Source organism: Piliocolobus tephrosceles, chromosome 7 (assembly GCF_002776525.5).
Source record: "Piliocolobus tephrosceles isolate RC106 chromosome 7, ASM277652v3, whole genome shotgun sequence".
In the NCBI taxonomy this organism is placed as follows: Eukaryota; Metazoa; Chordata; class Mammalia; order Primates; family Cercopithecidae; genus Piliocolobus; species Piliocolobus tephrosceles.
Genome location: NC_045440.1, coordinates 81,468,058 through 81,491,162, shown reverse-complemented (window position 1 = coordinate 81,491,162; position 23,105 = coordinate 81,468,058). Strand labels below are relative to the sequence as shown.

At 40.8% G+C, this 23,105-nt stretch overlaps 1 non-coding gene and 1 pseudogene across 1 annotated transcript; one reads left to right on the top strand and one right to left on the bottom strand.

Annotated features, from left to right (window-relative positions):
- Positions 1-5,283: 5,283 nt before the first annotated feature.
- Positions 5,284-5,744, top strand: LOC111553133 (annotated as a pseudogene).
- A 7,289-nt stretch (positions 5,745-13,033) lies between these two features.
- LOC111553191 lies at positions 13,034-13,092 on the bottom strand. Its single transcript, XR_002734843.1, has one exon. It is a non-coding gene; the product is annotated as a U7 small nuclear RNA (small nuclear RNA).
- Between the last annotated feature and the right edge of the window lie 10,013 nt (positions 13,093-23,105).

Below are 23,105 nucleotides of genomic sequence, written 5' to 3'. Positions count from 1 at the left end.
ATTGAAGAATTGTCTTTTTGTAGAATTTACTAATTTGGAAATCACTGGCCTATTTGTTTATGGCCTGAGCGGGTGAGAGAGACAGGAACTGACAGGAACTGGGGAGGGAAGGCTTCCCTGAGGAAGCGACTTTTCGTTTTTTTTTTTTTTTTTTTTTTTTGAGACGGAGTCAAGCTCTGTCCCCCAGGCTGGAGGGCAGTGGCTGGATCTCAGCTCACTGCAAGCTCCGCCTCCCAGGTTTCACGCCATTCTCCTGCCTCAGCCTCCCGAGTAGCTGGGACTACAGGCGCCCACCACCACGCCCGGCTAGTTTTTTGTATTTTTTAGTAGAGACGGGGTTTCACCGGGTTAGCCAGGATGGTCTCGATCTCCTGACCTCGTGATCCGCCCGTCTCGGCCTCCCAAAGTGCTGGGATTACAGGCTTGAGCCACCGCGCCCTGCCCTGCGACTTTTCAACTGCATGTTCATTTGTTAGGGCCAAGCTTGAGGAGCACTGCGGAGAGAGGTTTCTCGGAGGGGCGGAGCAGCTGGCGCAGGACCCTGTGAAGCCCACACATTTGATTTTGCTGGAATTTACCCATTTTTCTCTTTTCTAAGAACCGTACTTCCTAAAAAACTGATCTTGCCCATTAGACTACACTAGACAAGCATATTTCTGCCCCTTTTTATGTGATGGCTTAACAATGTTTACCGGGGGAGTTTATTGTTGGGGTTCAGGGACATAGGCATACTTCATCATGCCCAAGGGCAAGTGCATCCTGGCCTCAGAAGGAACTGGGTGAAATCCCCAAAGCTAGCAGGAAAGAGGCAGAACACCTTCCCCATTTCTGCTTTTTGTCTGTTTTTTCCTCTTCATGAAGCTTCTTTTCACCTCTGCAGACCAGCTTTGTGTTGCTCTGAACACGTAATCAATTGTGATCACAGAAAAGCTTAGTTTCTATCACCTCAGTTCTGGGTACACCACTAACTGGCCATCTTGACTCTTATTGCCAAATATGGGGGCAAAAAAAAAAAATTGACTGATTCCACCTCAGTCAAGTATTCACCTCTGAACCAATCATCTGTAGTCAAGAATGTTGATTTTAAATAGCTGATTTTGAGTTAGGGAGAAGCGGTTTTTCCTTGCACCAGGTTAAGTAGGCAGTGTCCAAAGACTCCCTGTGACTTTCCACATCATGTTTTAGCTCTCCATACCTTGACTTCCAGATTATCGAAAATATACTTATATCCATGTTCCATGTTCACTGCTACTTACTACCATGACTTTAAAAATAATAATACACCAGGCGTGGTGGCTCACGTCTGTAATCCCAGCACTTTGGGAAGCTGAGGTGGGCAGATCACTTGAGGTCAGGAGTTCGAGATCAGCCTGGCCAACATGGTGAAACCCTGCCTCTACTGAAAATACAAAAATTAGCCAGGTGTGGTGGCGTACGCCTGTAATCCCAGCTACTCGGGAAGCTGAGGTGGGAAAATTGCTTGAACCCGGGAGGCGGAGGTTGCAGTGAGCCAGGATCACAACACTGTGCTCCAGCCTGGGTGACAGAGCAAGACTCCGTCTCAAAAATAAATATATAATAAAAATAAAAATAAAATAAATACAAATAGAAGGGAAACATTAGTCTATTAGTGTCCTTTTAGGATTCAATTAAATATCTGTTTCCCCCACCCTCATTTATCTTAGAGATCATCTAATTCACTCTATTACAAACCAGAGCTGTTAAGTGACTTACCTGGGGTCATACATTTGTGGAAGAACCCTCTGTACAGGGTTTTTTTTTTTTTTTTCAGTTATAAAGTGCTGCCTCCTACCGAGGTTTGTGTCTGGACCCCCAGGACAAAATAAGAAAGGACACAGCAGGAATCTCACCTAACCTATGTCTCAGCTCAGAGGGGAAAAACTTCACAGATGGGATCAGTCTGGCATAAGCATACCTTGGAACAGATGTTTCAAGGGGGCAGGACTTGGATAACCAGGTCTCAGAAGAAAGACTTAGTCTAAGTCTCTGTGCATTCTGGAGAGGCCTTGCTCACCAGAAAGCCCAATGTTGGTGTTCAGCTGCTGCCCACCTTAGGGCACAATGAACCTTATTCTGCTGGAAGAGTTGTTCCATCAAAGAAATGGGATCTTTCTTAGAAGTCTCATGCAAATATTCATTCATTCAGACAAAAGCAGATGAGTAGATACTGAGTGACTTTGAACCACTATTCAACTGACTCTGGGCCTCCATTATCAAATAAAATGGTTGGATAAGAACTAGACAACTTCCATGACAGCTCATGGCTCTAAAATCCCATGATTCCGGAATAAGTAAATGGAAATAACAGAAGAAATTCATCAGACAATAAACACAAAACAGACATTAAGTCCTCAGGCTACATGCAATTTTTAAAATTCAGGCATCTTTTTTTAAAAACCCAAATAATTAAAAGCTTAACAATTTTAAGAAAATGATCTTATAACCACTGCATGAAACACTATCAACAATAAATTGTTTTTTAAATTATGAAAATAAAACTCGCTGGGCCTAGTGGCTCACACCTGTAATCCCAGCACTTTGGGAGGCTAAGGTGGGCAGATCATGAGGTCAAGAGTTCAAGACCAGCCTGGCCAGCATGGTGAAACCCCATCTCTACTAAAAAATACAAAAATTAGCCGAGAGTGGTGGTGCGCAGCTGTAGTCCCAGATACTCAGGAGGCTGAGGCAGGAAAATTGCTTGAACCCGGGATGTGGAGGTTACAGTGAGCTAAGATCGTGCCACTGCATTCCAGCCTGGGTGACACAAGCGAGACTCTGTGTCAAAAAAAAAAAAAAAAAAAAAAAACTCTACATATTAAATTTTAGGACACAGCAAGTGATTCCCTTCTGCCTCCTATGACACTCTTAAACATAGATTACCTCATGGTAACAATACCTGTTCTGGAGTAGAAAAATACCCATCCTATATAGGAAGACATTGAAATACCATGCTCATGAGACCATAACCTAAAGTTTCAAGCAGTAGACAAAACTGGAATTTTTTGAAATCAAGGGAAGCTTTATGTTATCCAATAATACTTTCATTTGATTTTTTAAAGGCCAATGATAAAAAATTAAAAATAAAAAAAAAAAAACACAGAAGTGCAAAAAAGGCTAATGATGAAACTGTACATTTAGTAGCACTTTGGGAGGCCTAGGCAGGCAGATCATTTGAGGTCAGGGGTTCGAGACCAGCCTGGCCAACATGATGAAACCCCGTCTCTACTAAAAATACAAAAATTAGCCAGGCATGGTGGCACATGCCTGTAGTCCCAGCTACTTGGGAGGCTGAGGCAGGAGAATAGCTTGAACTGGGGAGGTGGAGGTTGCAGTGAGCCAAGATGCCGCCACTGCACTCCAGTCTGGGTCGCAAGAATGAAATTCTGTCTCAAAAACAAACATACAAAACAAAGATGATATGGAATTCTTTAATTATGCAGTTTAAGCTTAAATATTTGAAAATATGAGTAAACTTATTTCCTTCAAAAATGCCAAAATTGCTATCAAATAGACTCATCTATTTTTAGGAACTTTGAAAGTATAAAAGTTGAAAATTTTTCTTCATGATTGCCAATTTGAAAAACATCCTATTTAAGAATGCGTCCGTGTGTGTGTGTGTTTGTGTGTGTGTGTCTACCTGTTCCTTGGTGTGTGACTGTGCCTGTATAACTGTGCTGATGGGGCTAAGTGTGACCACCGCATGGAATAATGAAGAAAGACCTGTGTTTCACTATGTAAGAAAAAATATCTAGTTTCTTCAAAAAAGAGAAAATCCCTATTTACTTACTTCCTCATGAAGGACTCCTTCAGAAGGAGCCATGAGGTATGAAAAGGGTGTTATTTCTAGGCAGTGTTTCCAAAAGTGTAGTAGGGTAGATAATTTTATGTGGCATATGAATAAACATTTTATTTGAATAATTATGCTTTTATTTTTATCCTTCCTCCCCACTCTCTCCTTCAGCACTGATAGCCTTGGTACCACCGTCTGCCTGGGATCACTGGTTTTATTCACAGCATCTATTTGGGTACTCATGTCTGTCACCACCCGCCAGGCCCTAAAGGTCACACCTCGCCTCCTACTCCCCACATAATTCTCTGCATCTTTCCTGACCCTATATCCCTGTGTTCTCTAACTAGAGGAACCCTTACTTGTGTCCTCTGCAACTCACAATAAATCATCGGCCAAAACTCAGTTTAGAGAACTAAGTCTAACTGTCTTTCCAATAAAGCAAAGCCATTCCCTGTTAACCAAGAGTTATAGGTGACAGTGAATGGCTTGCTTTTCTATTTCAATTATTTATTGCTATGTAACAAATTGCCCAGACTTAGTGGCTTAAAACAGCAGCCACTTTGTTTGCTTTCTAGCTTCTGTAGACTGATAGCTCAGCTGGCAGTTCTCGGTGTCTTTCAAAAGAGGCCTGGAACTAGAGGCTCCAGGAAGCCCCACCAGGAGGCCAGCCTCCTCCCTCTCCAATGCAAGACACGTGGTCTCTCTGTGTGGTAGTTTGGGGGTCCCAGAAGAGATGGAAAATGGAAACTTCCAGGCCTTCTCAGGACGTAAGCCAAGAGTGGCCACAGCGTCACTTCTGCCACCTTCTATTCATTAAGCAGTCTCAAAGCCAGGCCATATTCAAGGAGAGAAGAAATAAATTCCACCTCTGAGGGGTTGGGGGTGGTGATAAAGAATTTGCAGTCTTTTTAAACCCATTCCAGTTTCTCAAACAGGAGAGTTCCTTTTAGTTTTCTATGCAGAACACTTTGAGAGTTTCTAAATCTATTTACTATTCTTTGGGATAGACTTAAGTTCCCTGGGTAGAAAAAGTGTGATGTTTCCCCAGAGCAGTACAACATTGAGGTCAGGAGCTGGTTCAGACACACTGTAAGTGATTATAAAATTATGTACACATGAGTACATATAAATACTACTTGCCTTTCAAACAACACGCTGAAATCCAAGTTTTACAACCGTAAACCTCACTTTGAAGGCGCTCTCACATTCTCTACTTTCTTAGAAATTAAAATTTATTTTCCAGTCCAGGCTGTGGCAGTCACCGAGGAAGGAGGCAAGCTCCGCTTGGCAGTGCCAGGGACACAGCCTTGGGGAACACCCCCCACAGACTGTGAGTTCCTTTAGCAGTGATTGTGTCTTATTCTTCTTCACGTCTACGCATGCCCTTGCCTGACATGTAACAGACACTCAGCACTGGGTCAAGGAGTAGGCCGAGCACACTCAACTGGAAGAAAAGCAAACACGAAGTCATCATGGCCCCAATATCTACTCATGGAAACCAAGAGAAAGGTCCCCATTTGCCACTACCAGGCAAGCAGGGCCTGTTGTTTTATTCAAAAAACTGCACATTCACAGAGGAGAGATTTCAAACATTATAAGAGGATGTCAAGAAGAAAGTTTCTGGAAGAGAGCTCTGCCTTTTTCTCCTATAAGCATGTTCGTCACCCAGGGACTGTTCTGCCAACGTTATTTAGCAGCTAATCCAAGATTTGGATCATTGCCTAAAGTTACACTTGTTGGTATCTTGGGATTTGGCCTTGGAAAGGTATCATACATAAGAGTATGCCAGAGTAAATTCCATTTCTTTGAAGATCAGCTCCATGGGGCTGGTTTTGGTCCACAGCAGAACAGGCATTGATTGCTTACCTGTGAAGAATGCAAAATAAAGCATAGATTCAGTGAGAAAGGAAGTTCACAGCCTTTGGCTTCCTAAACTCTGTGTCTGTGATTTTTGAAGATTTTTTATCCTCTGAATTGTATGCATTTGAAATTTCAAGTGTAGTTTTAAATACTTTATTTTAAATATTTTGTTTTAAATATTTATTTTAAATATTTTGTTCCACTGGATGTACTTTACTTCTAGTATTTATTTACAAGAAGTATTGTTCCATTTCTAGTGGAATAAAAATTATTTTCTAATCAGTAAAAGCATTTCTGTCCACACCTTTAAAAGTTAAAATTATAAATTATAAATGTATTCACCCCAAATAAATGTAAGCAAATAAAAGACATTGTGTAAATTAACCTAGCATAGGAACTCTTCCTGCTTTCATTTAATCTCACCTCCCTCTGTAAAATTTCCCAGCGTATTACACTTTCAGGATATGTGTTTCCATTTCTGTTCATTTCACTATCTACTGCTTGCGACTTCTTTTTAATTAAACTTACAAACTTACTTCAGGTAATTAAAGTCAATCTGTAGGAGGGAAGCCATGGTGTGGACAATCCAAAAATCACCCGTGGCCGGGTGCAGTGGCTCACGCCTGTAATCCCAGCACTTTGGAAGACTGAGGCAGGTGGATCACGAGGTCAAGAGTTCAAGACCAGCCTGGTCAATATGGTGAAACCCCATCTCTACTAAAAAATACAAAACATTAGCCGGGCGTAGTGGCACTCATCTGTAGTCCCAGCTACTCAGGAGGCTGAGGCAGGAGAATCACTTGAACCTTGGAGGCAGAGGTTGCAGTGAGCCGAGATTGTGCCACTGCACTCCAGCCTGGGCAACAGAGTGAGACTCTGTCTCAAAAAAAAAAAAAAAAAAAAAAATCACTTGTTCAATTTGGTAAATATATTGGCAATTACATTTGAGTGGCTGTATGATGTTTTTCAAACCAAATCTTTTTGCTCTGTGGGGAAAATTGCCAATTTTGCTCAGTTGCTCCTGAGCAGTCACTCCCAGCAATTTCACCTATACTAGAAGTAGATGCTAAAATATTTGCCTTCCCTCTGGCAAATTTTGTGACTTCTCTAGGACTGAGGTCGACAAATGTTTGGGTTCAAAGGACTTTTCTCTTTGCAAAGTAAACGGAACAGAGATGTGAAGAGCGTAAGTAATTAAGTAGGTATATATTGTCAATTATGTGGAAGGTACCCTACAGATTGTCAAGTAAATGATGATACCTCCATCATCATTCATTGGTGATATTTGTTAATGCATGTGCAATGTGTAGCACTGAGGTGAGCAAACTGAAAAACAGCCTCATGGTTATTTAGGTGATGTGAGAGTTCCATCAGCCCAGACACTCATCTACAACAAAACAGCAGTTCTTTAAATCAGAGCTTTATAAAGATACCACAAGGAGTAACCCATGTGATAACGATTGGCCCTACACTGCAGAATAAGAACTGCCTGCATTTTACAATGTCAGATTTATATATGACTCCAAATATATTAATTTCCAGTCCCTCTTTACTCTCCTAAGAATCTTAGCCAAGTGTGTAAGGGGATAATTCCCATTCTTGATTGGAGTCTTCTTCCCAAATTATTCAAGTTCTGCTGGCCCTTACAGGGGAACCTGTTCCTGGGGAGCCCCTGGGAGGTAGCTTTTTTAGTTCAGTTTGGAACAGATGACTTTGGGAAGGAAACTCTCCCAGACTTTGATACTCCTGGGAAAGACATGCAAATTCTTGCCCCTCATTTCTTTTTCCAGGGGAATTGCTTCCCGTTTGCACCAGGCTCTGCGCGATCAGCCTTCTGCCCCACCAGTTCTCAAACTGCCCAGCTGCTTCCATGGGAGGGAAATTTTGTTTTCTCCTTTAGCAGAATAGGGGGACCGGCTGACATGGGAGTTACCCAGGGCAGAAACATGGGTGCCCTGGCATTTGTGTGACGTCCCGGACCCCGCCACACCGCGAGGCCTGGAGGTGGCGGTGGAATCGGTGTTCCGCGCCCGCCCCCGAGCGCCTAGGGTCTAGGAGGGCAGAGGCTGTCACTGTTTAACTTGGGGCCATCCTCGCATAGCACCTCTCCTTCGACGCTAGCCTCTGCAGGTAACCGTAACATACGATAGGAGGAAAGACAAGAACACCCACGCAGGTCAAGGTCAACTAAAGGCCTTTGAAAACAAAATCTGTAAACTGCCGGTAAAGAAGTAGCCTGGAAGCTTCCAAGTAGCCTGGGGGCGGGGGAGATCTTAAAATGCTGAGCAAATACCAAGCGAGGTTTGAGGTGACAAAGGAAAGAAAAAATACCAATTTCCCTAAATTAGCTAATTAGTAAAATCCATTTGAGAAAAGGACTTGAGATTTAAACTAAAATGAACATTTAAGTTCCCTAAAAAGTATAGTGAGAATGAAAATGGACTAGAGCTATTAAGCCTCAAAACTAGCCGGAATGCCCTGACAAAGAGAGGGGGTGCCTTATGCGTTGAAAGCTGTTCTAAATATGGCTAAAGTTTTGCAAGAAAACATACTTTCTACTATAAATTGTGGTTGGTATAATAGAATGCCCCAAATAATAATAATAATAATAAACAGTACTATTACCTATTAGGAAACTTCTGTCTGCCATGGTAGCTCATGCCTGTAATCTCAGCCTAGCACTTTGGGAGGTGGAGGTGGGAGGATAGTTTGAGCCCAGGAGTTGGATGCCAGCCTAGGCAACATAGGGAGACCCATCTCTATTTTATTTTTTTAAAAAAGGAAACTTCTGTATGTAATCATTTCTTACATGTAAGGTGAGATAATGCCATCTGGATTTAAAAAAAAAAAAACCAATATTATGCTTGTAAAAATAACACTAAATCACTAGCAGGTGGGGACATAGAAAATCAGCGTGTCAGTTAGGGTAATTAAATGCACTTTGGAGGGCCGCAGTAGAACACCTCTGTGCTTGTCTTACACCGTCATTTTCTGTGGGTTTCTTGAAGCTTAGCAGTTCACTGGGGTAGGCCGCCTGGGTTGGCCAGTGCAGAGGACTGCAGTGCAGATGATTGTGCTTGCAATCTCCCTGTCTAGATGTATGATGCTGCAATCTCCTCATCGAAGTAACTGTACATTTTTTTCTCTTATCGTTGGCTTTTGCCTGTGTGTGTTTTTTTGTTGTTGTTGTTCTGCAGATAAATACAAACTAATAAAGAGACACTAATTCTACTTTTCCATTTTTTTTTTTTTTTTTTTTTAGATGGAGTCAAGCTCTGTTGCCAAGGCTGGAGTACAGTGGCGTGATCTCAGCTCACTGCAACTTCTACTTCCCGGGTTCAAGTGATTCTCCTGCCTCAGCCTCCCAAGTAGGTGGGACTACAGGTACATGCCACCATGCCCAGCTAATTTGTGTATGTTTAGTGGAGATGGGGTTTCACTGTGTTGGCCAAGCTGGTCTTGAACTCTTGACCTCAGGTGATTCGCCGCCTCAGACTCACAAAGTGCTAGAATTACAGGCATGAGCCACCATGCCTGGCCTTACTTTTTCACTTTTAATTTTTGTACTAAGTTCTTCTGTTCGTTTTAGTAATATAATGCAAAAGTGATAATATTGTCATTTTAACAAAGTCAAATTTAAGCAATTAATCCAACATTCTACATTATATTTGGTTAAATAAAAATGTGATTGACTTTAAAATTCAGAAGCTAAAAAAATTAAGAAAAGATCTACTTGTTTTAAACAGGAAAAGAAAAAACTATATCTTCAGTATGTGTGTATATTTAAAAAGAAAAAACTGTATCTCCAATATGTGTGTATATGTGTATGTGATTGTGTGTGTATACAGTGTGTGTGATAAAGTATATGCAAACAAGTCTTATTTGACTGTAACACCTCATACTGATATTCTCTCCAGTCATATATCATGACCAAGCAAGATGCATTGCCCTAAAAACATAAAAGACACAAATGCAAAATTGTTCATACTTCCAAATTTGCATCCATAAACCTTCCAAAGTTGCATCATTTTTGCATAATGAGATGTCTTTGTAATAAGCACACTAAAAGAAATTGTCTTTGGATTTGCAGTTCAAATACAACAGTTAGCCTCCTAGAGTCTAAACAAACAAAGTTTCAGTAAAAGTTAGAGCCCTGAATAATTTAGAGAAGCATGAAAACAATTTAGCTTCCCTACAGATTGTTCTGTGAACCTCAATGAGAACCTGTATGAAAGTCGGGTTTTTTTTTTTTTTTTTTTTTTTTTTTAAGGTCGGAGGAGGGAGTAGAATTCCTTGATAAAAATATTTTGGGGGCTCGGTGCGGTGGCTCACTCCTGTAATCTCAGCACTTTGGGAGGCTGAGGCGGGCGGATCACGAGGTCAGGAGATCGTGATCGTGGCTAACACGGTGAAACCCCGTCTCTACTAAAAATTGGCCGGGCGTGGTGGCGGGCGTCTATGGTCCCAGCTACTCGGGAGGCTGAGGCAGAAGAATGGCGTGAACCCGGGAGGCGGAGCCTGCAGTGAGCCGAGATCGCGCCACTGCACTCCAGCCTGAGCGACAGAGCGAGACTCTGTCTAAAAAAAAAAAAAAAAAAAAAAAAAAATTGTGAACATTTTATATCCTCCCTGTTGGAGACTCACAACATATGTTAACATATTAAAGACACTTAAATTTATGCTTAATTGATTTTCAACAAAGGTGCCATGGTAATTCAATAGAGAAAGGATAGTCTTTTCAACAAATGGTGCCAGGACAATTCAATAGCCACATGCAAAAAGATATATGTAAACCTTTGCCTCCCACGTCAAACTCAAAATTTAACTCCAAATGAATCATAGATCTAAATGTAAGAGCCAAAAAAATCTTTGCGACCTTTGTAGATATAACTAAAGCACAAGCACTAAAAAAATTGATAAACTGGACTTTGTCAAAACTAAAAACTTTTGTGCTTCAGAAGACATCATTAAGAAAGTGAAGAGAAAAACCACAGACGGAGAAAACACGTGCAAATCGTATCTGATTAAGGCCTTGTATCTAGAATATAGAAGGAACTCTTGCAGCTTAATAATAAGAAAATTACCCAATTTAAAATGGGCAAAAATTTGAATAAACATTTGGGCAAAGAAGCTATATGAGTGGTCAATAAACACATGAAAAGATGCTCATTATTGGTCAGCAAGGAATGCAAATAGAAACCACAATGAGATACTACTACATACCCACTAGAATGGTTAGAATCAACAGACAATGACAAATGGTGGTAAGGATGTGGAGAAACTGAGACTCTCATCCACTGTTAGTAGAAATGCAAATGGTGCAACCACTTTGGAAAACAGTGTGGAAATTTCTTCAGAAGTTTGACATAAGTTCACCAATTCCATTCCAAAGTATATACCTAAGAAAAATATAAAAACACTAAAACTTGTACTCAAATGTTATTCACAGTACCACAAAGTGAAAACAACCCAAATGTCCATAAACTGATAAATGGATAAGCTAAATGTGGTATACTTATATGGAATACTATTTGGCAATAAAAAGCAATGAAGTATTGATAACATGCTACAAAATGGATGACCCTCAAAAACATTATGCTAAGCAGGGTGCGGTGGTTCACGCCTGTAATCCCAGCACTTTGGGAGGCCAAGGCAGGCGGATACCGACCTGAGGTCAGGAGGTCGAGACCAGCCTGACCAACATGGAGAAAGCCGAGTCTACTAAAAATACAAAATTAGCCGGGTGTGGTGGCACATGTCTGTAATCCCAGCAGAGGCAGGAGAATCACTTGAACCTGGGAGGCGGAGGTTGCGATGAGCAGAGATTGCGCCATTGCACTCCAGCCTGGACAACAAGAGTGAAACTCCATCTCAAAAAACAAAACAAAACAAAACAAAATCATTATGCTAAGTGGCGGAGCAAAGTGGCTCACGCCTGTAATCCCAGCACTTTGGGAGGCCAAGGCGGGAGGATCGCTTGAACCCAGAAGTTCCAGCTTGAAGTGGGCTATGATTGCACCACTGCACTCACTCCAGCCTGGGTGACAGAGCAAGACCTATTATATGAGTCCATTTATGTAAAATTTCTAGAAAAGAGAAACCTGTAAAGACAGAAAGTAGATTAGTGGTTGCCTGGGGTCGGAGTGAGGAATAGCAAGTGATGGCAAATAGAAACACATTTTTTGAGATGGTGAAAATGTTTTAAACTTGGATTTTGGTGATAGTTGCATAAGTGTAAATACACTAAAAATCATTTAATTGTTCCTTTAAGGTCAGTGAATTTCATGGCACATAAATTATACCTCAATAAAGTTGTTATTTGTTTAGAAAGAAAGGGTGCTCTCTTTTCAAAACAGTTTGGGAAACATTTTATATTCCACTTCTTGGAAAGTCACAACATATATTAACATATTAAAGAACAAGCAATTCTATAATAAAGAAACCTATTCAATTTAAAATCCAGCATAAACCAAATTTATGTGACCACAATAATTTGTTTAAATTATGCCAATTACACCCCTTCAAAATGAATGTTAAGGGAAAAATAATGAGGAGCTGCTGAAGGTAGTTTCTTTCACTCTCTGTCCCTTAACTTCTCTAAGCCCTTAAGTCCAAGAAAATGGCATACACTTCACTTTTTTTTTGCACATTTTTTTTTTTTGCAAAAATAAATGCAATTTATATAATTAATGAGTCCATACACATCAGTAAGCTGGAGAGGTCTTCCCATCCACCCGTCACTGCCATTGTATATACAGGATTTCTGCTGGGGTGTCAGGCTGAGAGGCTGAGATTAAAAAGTAATTGTCATTGAAGCTGAATGTAATTAATTACATAATTTGCAGTTGTTCAAGATTAATTCAAGTAAAATTACATCATAAAATTAGGGCATTAACAAGGATTACTGTCAAAAGAAAAGTAGGTATGAATCAAGCACCTGACTTATATATGACTCATACCCAAAGCACCCTGGGTTCATATTTGGAGCATATATAACAGTTGAATGACAAACATGTACTCACTAGATGTTATTAGGGAAATAATTGATGCAAACCCTACACTACAGAATTCTCATCATGGGAACCACAGTTGGAAAAATCTGGAAGTCCCTGATGTTTGTGTCTGTTGTTTTGTATGAGGTTGGGGTCATTGTTGCAGCAGAAAGTGTGAAAAAATTTTGATTAGAATTGTTTACATAAGAAAGAAGCAGAATTTTAAAAGATGCATTAACAAGTAAGATGTGTTCTGCAAACAACTCTCCTATACTTTTTTTGTCAGACAGGAATGATTGTGGGGATGAGAAATGGATAACTGATTTATTACACCCAAATGATTTTTTTTTTTTTTTTTTTTTTTTTAGCAGAGGATTTTCTGGTCACTGGAAAACCTACTAGACAAATTCTAAAAGAGCTGTAACCCTTCTGATGGTTTTAATGTAAATAATTTCTTATGGCTATATTAACAAAGAACTATTACAGTCACATAAAAGGACTATAAGATGGATTTGTTAATAAAATGATACTTTTTAATGATACTTTTGGGAAAAATATTGGCTTTAATCAAGGCACAGATTATGTTATTTGCCCCTTGTCTTTATTTCAAATATATACAAATAATGATACTGATAAGCCCAAAAGATACCAGACAGAATTTCAGGATATTGGTTTTCATATTTGGGAAATGAATATAAACTTTTGATGGAATTATTTGGATATATGCTGGGTAGAAGGCAAAATGAACATTATAAGACACCGTTTTAAATAAATTTGGCATCAACCTCTCAGTAGTTATTTGTAACTAGAATAATCTTTTAAATGAAAAATGTGTATAGAAGAAAGTCAGTGTCATCCAGGATTAAACTTGTTAAAGTAAGGTGAGAAAAGCAAGAACTTTTGGATACTCTCTAAAATCTGAATTTGTGTTTCAAGTACAGATGTAAATTGCAGCTTAATAACATGCTTATGGCAGAAGAGCAAGCCAAAAGGGCTGCAGGTATGCAACTCCAGACCACTCTGAAAACCCAAAATCTTTTAGAAAGTCAAGATAACTTATTCAATGCCTTCCTGCTAGCCACACCCCCTCCAGGTTAATCTATTTTTTATTCATAGTCTAACTTTTGTTCTATATCACGCTTTTTTGTAAAGTTTGTGGCTCAATTACTTCTATTTTGCAAATTCTACTTCCCCTTCTTACTGGCTTTTCTTCGCTAGTTTTAAGGTTTTCCCCTCAAAACCGGGGTTACCTCACCTCTGATAGCACCCCATCTTCATATATTCTTCACAACTCTTCATGTAAACTGGATCCTCATTTTCTCAAAAACAGCTTTGCAATTTACGATGTGCATTTGCTATCTTATAAATAAAAAAGTAAAATATTATTTGCTCCTACTTATACACAAATGTTTTTTATTAACTCCAGATTGGGTGATTAGTTGAGGATTTGAAGAGGTTAGATGGAGGATTCAGGCAAAGGCTCTTTTTAGGAAAAATAGGAATGGGAATAGAGCCTATTTGTGAGGGGGCTGTGTCCACCTGGAAGCCACTTCTGCTATCTGCATAGATACGATGAAGGAAAGACCCCCCATCAAGGTTTTCTCCATATTTATGTGTCATTTCCTTTCAACCTATAGCTCAAAATGATCTCCGTTCTCTCCTGCTGGATTCAAGCATCATTCAATACTTAGCAATTGTTTTAAATAATTTTGAATAATAATAATATAATCACCTTTATGGAACATAGAGAAAAATGAGAAAAGAAAAGAAAATCACATTTTATTCTGCTACCCTAAAGCAATCTTTGTTAGGGTTTTAATACATTTCTTTCCTTTTTCTGTCCTCTTAAAGATCTCTCCTGTTGCCAAATGTTCTTCGTAATCATAATTTATAAGCTATGCATAATCCGATATTTTTGAAATATTTAATTTTTTGACATTTTAAAATCACAATACTGTGATAAATATCTTTCTGCATATACTTTCTCAATCTTTGGGGTTTAATACTTGTCTTTAATTAATCTTAGCCCTCCAAGACGTCTATTTATTCCAACTTCATAAAGGAGAGTATCCCACTGTCAGAGAGCAGGTGGAAATGCTAGCATTTGTTCATTTGGCTGTCTAAAGTAATGCAGTCTTGTTAGTCTAAGCCAAAGACCATTGCGAACTTGACGGATGTCATTTTTATTATTATTATCATCATTATTATTATTATTTTTATTATTTTTGAGACTGAGTTTGCTCTTGTCACCCAGGTTGGAATGCAGTGGCACAGTCTCTGCTCACTGCAACCTCCACCTCCCAGGTTCAAGCAATTCTTCTGCCTCAGACTCCCAAGTAGCTGAGATTATAGGCATGCGCCACCACGCCCAGCTAATTTTTTTGTATTGTTAGTAGAGACAGGGTTTCACCATGTTGGCCAGGCTAGTCTCGAACTCCTGACCCCAAGTAATCCACCCGCCTCGCCTCCCAAAGTGCTGGGATTAAAGGCATGAGCCACCACACCTGGCTGATGGATGTCATTTTTAAAGAAAAATTGGTAGTTTGGCTTAAAAGGGAATAAGGGGGAAATTCACATCTAATAGCCGTTTTTTCTTAATAAAAAATACTTTACATTTAATCTTCGTTAAAGAACCAAGACAATTTATTCAAGGTTATATGCTGCAGTGTTTTAATAGATTGAAAGGGTTGATAACTCATAGTTGGTTTCTTCAATCTCATTTTTCATTGTTTCCTCCCAAATAATGTATTTCATTGTTAACATAAAAGTTCACTGTTGTACTCGCAAAAGAACCTGGCAGTTCATAAAGAATGGGGAAAAAAAAATGCAAATCTTTGCCAATCTCCAAGGTTAATTTAACTGTCACAAGTAATTTTTCAAGAAAGAAAGCAGCCTGTGTCCATGAACCAGCCAGTTAACTCATCTACACTTGCAGCATGCATTTTGCTCCTGTGTAATTTTTTCATCACAGTATAACTTACTGTGTCAAAAGCATTGATAAGGGTGGTAACCACATTCTGTTCACACTGATTATTTGGGCAAATCTTTGGGCAAATCTTGAAGTCATTCTTCAGCAGGTAATGGGTCCTTCATCACAAATTCACAAATCACCAGCATTAGATAATTACACTACCCATCCGTAATTCTTTTAAGCGGCACGTCCATGCAATCACCATACATGATTCTGAACACATCAGTAAGATACTAGGGCTGGGTGCGGTGGCTCACGCCTGTAATCCCAGCACTTTGGGAGGCCAAGGGTGGCAGATGGCTTTAGGTCAGGAGCTCGAGACCAGCTGGGCCAACATGGTAAAACCCCGTCTCTACTAAAAATACAAACATTAGCCAGGCGTGGTGTCACATGCCTGTGATTCCAGCTACTCGGGAGGCTGAGGCATGAGAATCGCATGAACCCAAGAGGCGGTGGTTGCAGTGAGCTGAGATCATGCCACTTCACTCCAGCCTGGGTGACAGAGTAAGACTTGGTCTATCTATCTATCTATCTATCTATCTATCTATCTATCTATCTATTCAGTAAATAGTTATAATTATACATATATATTCAGTCTATATATTCAGTAAATGGTTACAATTATACATATATATACATTATACATGTGTATATACATATATATATGTAGAGAGAGAGAAGAGTGTTTGCCACGATCATTTGGTAATCACTTAAAATAGTTTTTCTGCCTCCTCTAAAAATAAACTCTGTGCCTCACAAATACATTTTTAATGTTTCTGTTTGAAATTAGCAGCTTCTAATTAATTTTTCAGAGTCCATTTGGGGTCATCTTTCTTGTTCTAATCCTGCTTCCATCTGACCATGTTGCTTCTCACTGCACCAGGATTAAGAAACAGGAAATAGAATGGATGGTTCTGGGCCCCTAACCCTTCCCTCCATTTCCACTGGCGTGTGAACTCACGGTGACCTGTTCTGGTTATCTCTTGCTGCATAACAAGCTACCTAAACCTGGTGGCTTAAACAACCATCATTTATTTTGCACATGCATCCGCAGTTTGTGCAGGGCTCTTTAGGGACAGCCTGTTTCTTTCCATGCAGTGTCAGCTGGTGACTCAACTGCTAGGGGCTGCAACCATCTGAGTCCCTCACATATCTAGTAGTTGATGCTGGCGAATGGCTGGGACCTCAGCTGGGGCTGCTGGCTGGAACACCTGCATGTAGCCTTTCCATATGGGCGCTTGCCTTCCTTACATAGTTTTTTGGATCCCAAGAATGTGTCCCAAGAGGATAAGGCAGAATCTATGGCATTTTTATGACCTATCTTTGGAAGTCATATGGCATCACTTCCAACTATATACACTGTTGGTTGAGGCAGTCACAGAGACCTGCCCAAGTTCAAGCAGAGGGGATATAAGCCACAGTACTTGATGGGAGGAGTGTCACCTTCACAGTGTACAAGTAGCGTATGGAATGAAATATATTATGGTGGCCATTTTTGAAAAATAAAACCTACGGTCACTAAATAAATCAGTCAGATGTAAAATATTCATTAAAAAAGACTTGCTTTTGAAAGTATTTCTTTACCCAGGCATTTAGATACTACCACTGGTTTCTACATACCATTATATAAACCTTGCAGTATCTCAGGGATAGTACTCGTATGTGTTGAATACTATGCTAGGCACTAGGGTTCAAAGAGAAAAGGCATTAGCCTTGCCCATAAGAAGTGTAGAATCTATTGGAAGAGACCTTTTAGTAAATAGTTACAATTATACATGATAGGCCGGGTGCGGTGCCTCACGCCTATAATCCCAGTACTTTGGGATGCCGAGGCAGGTGGATCACTTGAGGTCTGGAGTTGGAGACCAGCCTGGCCAATGTGGTGAAACCCCATCTCTACTAAAAATATAAAAAATTAGGCCGGGCGCGGTGGCTCAAGCCTGTAATCCCAGCACTTTGGGAGGCTGAGACGGGCGGATCATGAGGTCAGGAGTTCAAGACCATCCTGGCTAACATGGTGAAATCCCGTCTCTACTAAAAAATACAAAAAGCTAGCCAGGCAAGGTGGCTGGCGCCTGTAGTCCCAGCTACTCGGGAGGCTGAGGCAGGAGAATGGCGTAAAGCGGAGAGGTGGAGCTTGCAGTGAGCTGAGATCCGGCCACTGCACTCCAGCCCGGGCGACAGGGCGAGACTCCGTCTCAAAAAAAAAAAGAAAAAAAATTAGCCAGGCGTGGTGGCACACCCCTGTAATTCCAGCTACTTGGGAGCTGAGACAGGAGAATCGCTTGAATACAGGAAGCAGACGTTGCAGTGAGCCGAGATCATGCCACTTAACTCCAGCCTGGGCGACAGAACAAGACTCAGCCTCAAAAAATTAAAAAAATAAAAAACTATACATGATAAATACAATAATGTAGATAAATATTGACATATATAAGAAAAGAATACTGCATCTCATCCTGAGTGAAACATCGATGCCTTCATAGAGGAGGACTCCTTTATGCTGGCTCTTTCAAATTCTGGTAATAAAAAAGGGGGGGAAATCATTTATATTGTAGAAACGGGGTACTTCCACAGCCATATTTCTAACGTAGTCACCAACTTCAAGGCAATTGGAAATAAACGACCTTGCACTTGGAATATTCTGGTTGCATCTTGAGTTCAAATTCTGATGTATCTCAGTAAGTCGTGCCTGACTTAGTGACACTTTAATGTCTCACAAAAGGGAATCACTCACTAAAAACGATAAATTAGTATGTAATAGGAAATATTATAAACATGATAACTCTAAATACCTGACAGATTTCCATGAGACAATTGGGTATTGGTTTCCAAACAATTATTTACCAATACGTATGTATTGAATGAATAGTTATTTGCCATTGTTCTCAAAATGCGTTGGCTCTTGAATACAAAGTTTTTCTTTCTTTCTTTCTTTTTTTTTTTTGAGATGGAGTCTCGCTCTGTCACCCAGGCTGCAGTGCAGTGGCGCCATCTCCACTCACTGCAAGCTCTGCTTCCCGGGTTCACGCCATTCTCCTGCCTCAGCCTCCCGAGTGGCTGGCACTACGGGGGCCCGCCACCACGCCTGGCTAATTTTTTGTATTTTTAGTAGAGACGGGGTTTCACGTGTTAGCCAGGATGCTCTCAATCTCCTGACCTCGTGATCTGCCCGCCTCGGCTCCCAAAGTGCTGGGATTACAGGCATGAGCCACCCAGCCCGGCCGCAAAGTGTTTCTTAATTACTCCTAAACCAAATTTAAGGCTAGGTGCGGTGGCTCATGCCTGTAATCCCAGCACTTTGGGAGGCCGAGGCGGGCAGATCACGAGGTCAGGAGATCGAGACCATCCTGGCTAACACGTGAAACCCTGTCTGTACTAAAAATGCAAAAATTAGCCAGGCGTGGTGGCGGGCGCCTGTAGTCCCAGTTACTCGGGAGGCTGAGGCAGGAGAATGATGTGAACCCAGGAGGGGAGCTTGCAGTGAGCCGAGATTGCGCCACTGCACTCCAGCCTGGGTGACAGAGCGAGACTCTGTCTTTAAAAAAAACAAACAAACAAAAAAAAAAAAAACAAAAACTTAAGCCATATCTATGTGAGACCAAAAGAATTGTTTTCAGATAAAAAGTCAACATCCAAATCCTTTTTCATCTTTTCTTTTTTGAGACGGAGGTTTGCACTTGTTGCCCAGGCTGCAGTGCAATGGCATGATCTCGGCTCACCTCAACCTCTGCCTCCCGGGTTGAAGTGATTCTCCTGCCTCAGCTTCCCAAGTAGCTGGGATTACAGGCATGCACCACCACGCCCAGGGAATTTTGTATTTTTAGTAGAGATGGGGTTTCTCCATGTTGGTCAGGCTGGTCGCAAACTCCCAACCTCAGGTGATCTGCCCACCTTGGCCTCCCAAAGTGCTGGGATTACAGGTGTGAGCCACCATGCCTGGCATCATCTATGTATTTTAAATATAGATGAGATCATTTTATAAATATTGTTCTGAATCTTTTTTACTTACAAATTGATGATGGGTATCTTCCATGTCAGTTCACATAGTTCCACTTAATCCTTTTCAACATGTCATCATGCTATGTTTGTACCATGATCTAACCATTCCCTATTTATGGATGTTAAAACGTGTCCATTTTTTCACTCTTACAAATAATGCCACAGGGACCATGCATATGCATTCAATAAATAATCTAATCAATAAGAAATACAAAAAGTAATCCCAGCACTTTGGGAGGCCGAGACGGGTGGATCACGAGGTCAGGAGATCGAGACCATCCTGGCTAACACGGTGAAACCCTGTCTCTACTAAAAAATACAAAAATTAGCCGGGCGAGATGGCGGGCGCCTGTAGTCCCAGCTACTTGGGAGGCTGAGGCAGGAGAATGGCGTGAACCCGGGAGGCGGAGCCTGCAGTGAGCCGAGAGCGCGCCACTGCACTCCAGCCTGGGCGACAGATCGAGACTCCGTCTCAAAAAAAAAAAAAAAAAAAAAAAAAGAAATACAAAAAGGAAATATACCGTAATATTAACAATGATGTTGCTGGGTGATGAACTGTGGGTTGTTTTGACTTTTCTGTATTTTCCAAAATTTTATTTTGTAAGTAATAATGAAAAATAGATTCTGGTTTTTAAAAAGATACCAATGCATCATCAGGCTGGGCGTGGTGGTTCACGCCTGTAATCCCAGCACTTTGGGAGGCCAAGACAGGTGGATCACCTGAGGTCAGGAGTTCAAGACCAGCCTGGCCAAAATGGTGAAACCCCATCTCTACTAAAAATACAAAAACTAGCCAGGCATGGTGACAGGCGCCTGTAATCCCAGCTACTCTGGGATTGGCTGAGTAGGGAGAGAGGCTGAGGCAGGGAGAATCACTTGAACCTGGGAGGCGGAGGTTGCAGTGAGCTGAGATCGCACCACTGTACTCCAGCCTGGGTGACAGAGCAAGACTCCATCTCAAAACAAACAAACAAACAAACAAACAAACAAACAAACAAACGAAATAAAAAGATATCAATGCATCAGATGCATAAGATAGCCAGAAACAGGTTACTTATTATATAAGTTGGTTCACATTTGGTTTTAATTCTACCTCCGATTTCAAAATGTTTGTTTCCAAGGGGAGTCTTCCAGACAGAAGCCACCTGATTGGCGTGTTCTTCACTCTGCTTCTACTCCAACTGGGCAAACAATATAGGAGTGACAGAAATATTCTGGGTAAACAGTTAAGAACAGGTTGAAAACGCCTTCCTTATTTGGATAGCTTTTAAAGAAATACCTTCTTGCTTGTGGGTTTATCTACTGGAAAGTTCATTTTCTCTTTTAAAAGTGCACCCTTTGTTAGAAGTCAGCACAGTAGTTACCCTTGGATGGGGAAAGGGTTCCTGGGAATGATGGGCTTCCACGATGCTGGTAATGTTCTGTTTCTGTATGTAAATGTAGAATTTACATACAGATATGTTCGCTTTATGAAAATTCATCAAACTGTATAAGTTTGATGCTTGCATTTTTAAATGTATATGCTATTCTTCCCTTACAAGTTAGAAAACAAACAAACAAACAAGGGACCATGGGACAAAAGATGCTGTAGTTTTGGTGGGCCCAAAGAAATCCATGAAATAAAGGGAGGAAGCAAGGGCACTTGTAATTTAGGGAGTAGTTTCAGGACAAAATGCTATCACCCTACCATTCAAGAAAATGAGAAAAAGTAGCTAATGGCAAAATTTCCACCATATCAAATATCTTTTGCTTTTAATAACTATAATAATATTACAGGCTTTGTCTATTATTCCTTTATTTTATCCATAAAGTGGTCACAATTCTAGTGATTTTATTTTCCAGGTTAATCCTGGAAACCTTTGTCTACCAACACCTTACCACATTAATTAATGATGCCCTGTCTCTGCCTCTCCACTGGTTCTTTTCTCTCAATCTGTAAAAATATTCAAATCTCTTCCTCTCGCGGAAAACTCCTCCCCACAACCAGGCTCCTTCCCAAACATTTACCCTCATTTCCTGTCATTTCCTCTCCTTTCAACTATCCCTTAACTGCATGCAACTCAAAAATATTATGTTGGTCTATTACATTATTTAATTGTGTTGTAATCATGTACGTGTTACCCACACCCACACCATCAGACTGGAAGCAGGAAAGAGGCTATACATCATCATATTATCAAACCAAGCAAAATGCCTTTCTTTCTGAAGACTGCATTTATTGTTACCACTAGGAAACTCTTGAGTAAAGAGTTTCTTATATCACGGCACTCCCAGTGCCGTGATATAAGAGCACACTTGTGGCCAGGCATGGTGGCTCATGTCTGTAATCCCAGCACTGTGGGAGGCCGAGGCGGATGGATCACCTGAGGTCACGAGTTCGAGACCAGCCTGGCCAACATGGTGAAACCTGTCTCTACTAAAAATACCAAAATTAGCCAGGCGTGGTGGCAGGCACCTGTCATCCCAGCTACTCAGGAGGCTGAGGCAGGGGAATCGCTTAAACCCGGGAGGCAGAGGTTGCAGTGAGCTGAGATTGTGCCATTGCACTCCAGTCTGGGCAACAAGAGTGAAATTCCATTTCAAAAAAAAAAAAAAAAAAGAGCACACTTGCCTCCTTTTTCACTCCACCACTGTCTCCCTTGGTGTTTAGGTCACCTCTGATTCAGGTTCCCTAAGACAGCCCACTGCTGTACACCCAACAAGGGAGGAAGTTTGGTAACTTTAAACAAGTGGGTTAGTCCTGTAAACTCTGGACAAGTAGAAACCACATTTCTCCTGCTCACCACTGTTTTCCCAGTAACTGGCCAAGTGCTTGACTCATGGCAGATGCTTCATAGGTATTCCTCTAATAAGTGAAATGAGGAATAAATGAATTAGTGAAAAAGAAGTGTAGAAAGTGAATATGAAGTAGATTAGCAAAGGTTCTTGGGCTGGTGCAGAGAGGACATTTCTAGCTTTCACCTTTTGCCACACTTTACAGCAGTGTTTTTCAAACTACTCATTAAGACTAATTAGTAAGTGGGAAAAACAATTTTGTGAGTCACAATTGAGATTTTAAAATGGAATAGGGTAGCTCATGCCTGTCATCCCAGCACTTAGGGAGGCCGAAGCAGTGAGGATTGCGTGAGCACAGCCTGGGCAACATATGGAGCCCAGAACCCCGCCCTTGCCAAAAAACAAACAAACAAAAAACCCAGGTGTGGTGGCAGACACCTGTGGTCCCAGTTGCTCAAGGAAGCTGAGATGGGAAGATCACTTGAGCCCAGGAATTAGGGGCTGCAGTGAGCCAAAATCGTGCCACCGGACTCCAGCGTGGGCAACAGAGCAAGACCTTGTCTCAGTAAATAAATAAATAAATAAAAGTTAAATATAAAAAAAGAAATAAGATAAAACAAAATAAACAGAATAATAGAACAGAATTTCAGACAGAAAAGGAATGGAATGAAAAAGGAAAGAAAATGTCAGTAAA